The sequence below is a fragment of the Paroedura picta genome, chromosome 5 (assembly GCF_049243985.1).
Source record: "Paroedura picta isolate Pp20150507F chromosome 5, Ppicta_v3.0, whole genome shotgun sequence".
NCBI lineage: Eukaryota > Metazoa > Chordata > Lepidosauria > Squamata > Gekkonidae > Paroedura > Paroedura picta.
The window spans coordinates 39,452,874-39,458,029 of record NC_135373.1 but is presented as its reverse complement, the minus strand read 5'-3'; positions in this window follow the sequence as shown (position 1 = coordinate 39,458,029).

Below are 5,156 nucleotides of genomic sequence, written 5' to 3'. Positions count from 1 at the left end.
GCACGTATATTTCCAAAATAAATAACAGTTATGAAGCAGTGGCTACGATCTTCCCTTATTCCTCCGGCTTCTCATATGAATAGACCACTTGCTGCCTACACAAGCATCCCAGATGCAATAGCTTAGAGCAGCCTTTCTCAATGTTTTTACCACTGAGAAATCCCTGAAACATTCTTCAGTCTTCGAGAAACCCCAGAAGTGGCGCAATGGTACAGAATAAGGTTGGGAAGCAGAGCTGTGGACACGCCTACCTCACCTCCTCTTCCCACCCTCTCCAGGCCCATCATTGGCCATTGGAGTAAGGAGAATCGACATGACCATATATGGTCGTATCACCCAATAAATATTTAACAATTTTTTAAAATAAATTAAAAATTAATTAACTCGCACCCATTTGGATAACCCTTACCCCAGAAACCCCAGAGTTTCATGCAAACCTGGTTGAGCAAGCATGGATTAGAGACAGCGAGAGTGAGGCTGTTATTGTTTTTCTTCCTGCAACCCTTCCCTGCATTATTGTAGTAAATTTCTTTTAGAAAGGCTAAACACACATGTCAGCTGTATTATTAAAACTGTGCTACAATTTAATTCCTCTGGACCCAATTTTTCCAACAGAAACCTCTGCCATCCCCTGTGTTGCTTGAGAATAATTTTGGGGAATGCCTTTTCAAATGGTTAATAGTGTAAGCTGCTAGATATGCCATACTTCAGGTTTCAACCCTCCCTGCCATGCATTTATAAGCTACATCTTTGAAGGGGGAAGGGTGAGATCAGTCATCAAAACAGACAGAAACCCAGGTGGTGCCCTTAAGTTTGAAATACATGGCCACCTCTGTCCCAGTATATGTCTAACAAAAAAGCAATGCCCTCTTTCAAATCTGTGCAGGACATAAAGGAATACAGCAGGTGAAGATGGAATCTGAGGGACATTGCAAGCACTGTAGTGTAGAGCAGGGGTAGTCAACCTGTGGTCCTCCAGATGTTCATGGACTACAATTCCCATGAGCCCCTGCCAGCATTTGCTGGCAGGGGCTCGTGGGAATTGTAGTCCATGAACATCTGGAGGATCACAGGTTGACTACAGCTGGTGTAGAGCCATCTTGGTGTTTTGTTAGGAGTGCGGACTTCTAATCTGGCGAGCCGGGTTTGATTCTGCGCTCCCCCACATGCAACCAGCTGGGTGACCTTGGGCTCGCCACAACACTCAGAAAGCTGTTCCAACCGAGCAGTAATATCAGGGCTCTCTCAGCCTCATCTACCTCACAGGGCACCTTGCCCCATTCTGGGGCAATAGAACCAACTTCTGAGTAACTATCAAGGCACAACATACAGTCAGACGGCTGGGTCATACCCATCAGATGACTATTTCCCATCCTTTCCTTGTTGGTGCTACAGCTGCTGATTCAGTACAGTGGGAAGAGGAAAGGGAAGTGGATTGGAAGCCGCTTTGCGATTCCTTCAGGTAGAGAAAAGCAGCATATAAGAACTAACTCTTCTTGTATTGAAAAAATTAAAAAAAAAATTTTAAGCATTGTGCTCTGCCTTTAAGTCTTGATGGAAGGAATGCAAGATAGGCTGAACCCGCATTGAGCAAGGGGTTGGACTACATGGCCTGCATGGCCCTTTCCAACCATTCAGGCCAGGCAACAGATCACTTACTGGATTGATGTATGAATGTTTTTGACCACCAACCCAGCAAAAGGACAGGTGCTTGGAGAAATTCTGCCCAGGAACTGCCAGCATTCACTTATGGAAATGCTTTGAAACAGCTCCTGCGTTCCTCGGCCACATACCCGCCACCACTGCCTTCACATAAAGCAAATTGCTTTTGAATTCCCCCCTCCCTTTCACATCTAGGGGCTTCATGACAGGGGATGGCAGCGGGGAGGGAATACAAACCTCAAGCAGTTTCATATTTGTGGCGTGCCATTTCTTTGGACCCTGGCTTGAGTTTGCAGTGCCAGAGGCATATCTTCATCCTTGCTAACACAGCTGCAAACAGAAATGAATTTATTTCCCAATTGCCCCTGGCCTCCAAAGAGATATAATGCAGAAAGGACACACGGCTTACACAACTACAGGTTCTGGAGTGGATGTAGGGAGGTTTTTGTTGCCAATTGTTGTGGTGGCTGCCACCCACTAGCCAACGGCTTCTTCTTGAAGTGGCTACCTTGCAAAACAGGAAACGTGATTTAAAACTGGGTTCTTTTGACTTGGTCATTCAAACCACTGGTTTTAATAGCCTGGCCATAAATTAAACTCACTTGCCTCCAGCCGATTCAAGACCTGCTGCAGCACATGCAGATTTCTCATGGAGCGGGAATCTTGTTTTTGTGCATGGCGATTTGGGGACACATGTGCTGGTGACATGGCTAAGGGCCACTCAGTCATCCAGCAGGAATGAGAATCACCAAAACAAGAGGAAAAGAGGTGCCCAGAGCCAATGGCTTGGTGGTTTTTCAGCACCTTGCAAACCACTACAGGAAACCAGCCCAAGCTATTTGGCCAGAGATTGTGGCAGGACAAAGAAGCACATGACAGGTGAAGACGTTTCCTGCCACGTTTCGCAATCGCTCTCCTCTCCCTCCAGCTCAAGAAACAAGAATGAGAAGGCTGCGGCTGTCCTCCAGGGACCAAAGCGCATTTGGGGGCCGAGTTTGACATGCGGCAGTAGCGGGCTGCAAACGGGAGCATGATAGGCAGCGGACGTGCCTGCATTTACTCTGTGGCGCAAAGCTCCTGAATGTTCCTGCCCATGTCTCTCTGACGTGTATCACACCGTGCACGAGAAATACGCCGAGTCTGCAAGCAAACCTAGGGCCGGGCTTGCAAACCCATTGGCTGCCGTCTGCTTCCTCTTTACTCTCCGGCTCATTGGGGGGGGGGGGCTCATTTGTCAGGCTGGGCACATCCTCCTGTGCAGCAGAGCAGAGAGAGGAATGTCTGAAAGAGGGAAGGGAGGGCACTGGAGGAGGCAGGGGCCGCTGGAGGAGATGTTCCCCACCCCCCACCCCCAGCCTTGTTGATATTCTAGGCAGGAATGTTTCGAACTGCGGAAACCATGGTTATAAGAAGCGAGAGACATGGCGGCAACTGCACATCAGAAGGCACGTGGGCCCGGATCCCCCATTCACAGATTTCTTTCTCTTAAATGGCACATGCCTTTCTGGGACATTTGCAGGGGAGATGTCGAAACACACAACGTTTGGCTTCTGGGCTCCAGAGTCTGGGAATGGGTCCATCCAGAATCATCTCCACATGGACGCAGTCACCTTTGCAGGAAGAAGACAGCAAAATGAGGGGGAGGGGTCTTCTGTAGGGATAGAAAAGTGCAGATCGTCCCTCATCTCACCCACATTAGGACCATTGATCTTGTCCCAGATAGACAAGAGTGCTCATTTCTCCCTACACCACCAGGGGCTAGTTTGAATTTTTTAAACTGGTAATTGACATATCACTATACCGTTATAATGTCACAATAACTTGATCATTTCTGTTTGTTTTTTTTTAAAGGCCCCCTCTTCTGGTGGTATGGGGGGGACAGCTGCCACAGGGAACTGGAGTGGAGGAAAGGTGGTTCAGCCTGCCGTATGGAAGAAGGGTTGGCTTTTATACCTCACTTTTCACTACCTCCGCACCAAATCAGATGAGATGCTGGGAGTTGTGTGCAGGAACTCCCGTCTTTTAAATAGCCATTGGCGCTAGAACCAAAATGCTCTGGGGCCATCTCACTGTGCCAATTTCCTGACCTGAAACCTGCCAGTCTGGCTATAGTTTGACTGCTGAAGAAGTGCTGGTTTTTTACCCCGCTTTTCACTGCTCGAAGGAGACTCAAAGCAACTTACAATTGCCTTCCCTTCCTCTCCCCATAACAGACACCCTGCGAGGTAGGTGGGGCTGAGTGAGCTGTGAGAGAATTACTCTGCAAGAACAGCTCTAAAAGGACTGTGACTAGTCCAAGGCCACCCAGCTGGCTGCAGGGGGAGGAGGAGAGGGGAACGGAACCCAGCTCTCCAGATCAGAGGCTGCTGCTCTTAACCACAACGCCACAGAAGCCCAACTGCTGCTGTACTGAATCAGCAGCTGTAGCACCAACAAGGAAACGATGGGAAATAGTCATCTGATGGGCATGACCCAGCCGTCTGACTGTGTGTTGTGCCCTGATAGTTACTCACAAGTTGGCTCTATTGCCGCAGAATGGGGCAAGGTGCCCGGTGCTATTTCCAAGCAAAGAGAACTCCCTCGCTCTGCTCAGATGCTGCAGTCTTAGGGCATTTCTCATGACCATGTGCAGCAATCTTATATTGAATCAGATCACTGGTAAATAATGTCTACTCTCCCTGGTCTGAGGTCGTGGTCTTTCCCATTACTTTCCACCTCATCCTTTTAACTGGAGATGCTGTGGACCAGTGAGCCATGGTCTCTCTACACAGGTGATTTCCCCCAGGTTCGATGCTGTTGTGAAGCAGGGTCCCTCCCCCTCCTTGCTTCGCCACAGCATATGGTACTTCCATGCATCCCCTGGGTTTTCCTAGACTTTCCTGTCATTCTTTCCTGCAATTCTTCCCCAACCAGCTTTGATGCAAAGCCCAGGGAGCCGACATGTGGGCAAGAAATCTTGGACTTCTGGATTCCGCTGCCTTCATAGCAGCCATTTTGTCTGCTCAGATATTGGGGTGGCCACCCCACTCCTGCATAATACCAGGGGTCTTTTCTGAGGGTTTATGTCAATGCAATGGGTACAGGGGCAAGAAAAATTGCAGGAAAGCTGTCCCCTGCAAAACGCTGACATGGGAAAGCGTTGCTGTGTGGAAAAGGCCTTAGCTCTCCCTTCAGCTTCCTGACCGGCTAACAGCTCCACATAAACTTCCTACCTCTGGGAAAACAGGAAGGCAGGGGCCTTCTGCTTGCTCCTTCAAACCCCCTTCCTCCTTTCTTTCATGTGTCGCTCTGCTTCGTCCAGCTTCCTTTCCCATCTGAGCTTTTCCTCCCTCTCCTCTGCCATACCTGCAAATTAAAAAAACAACACCCCCCAAAAAACAAAAATCCTGAAGAGATTGGAGAAGTCTCCATTGGGTTCTTCCACTTGATAAAATGCAACGTTAAAATGCCTCATAGCCTGGGATGTTTTTATTGAATGTTAGATTTAGGTATTG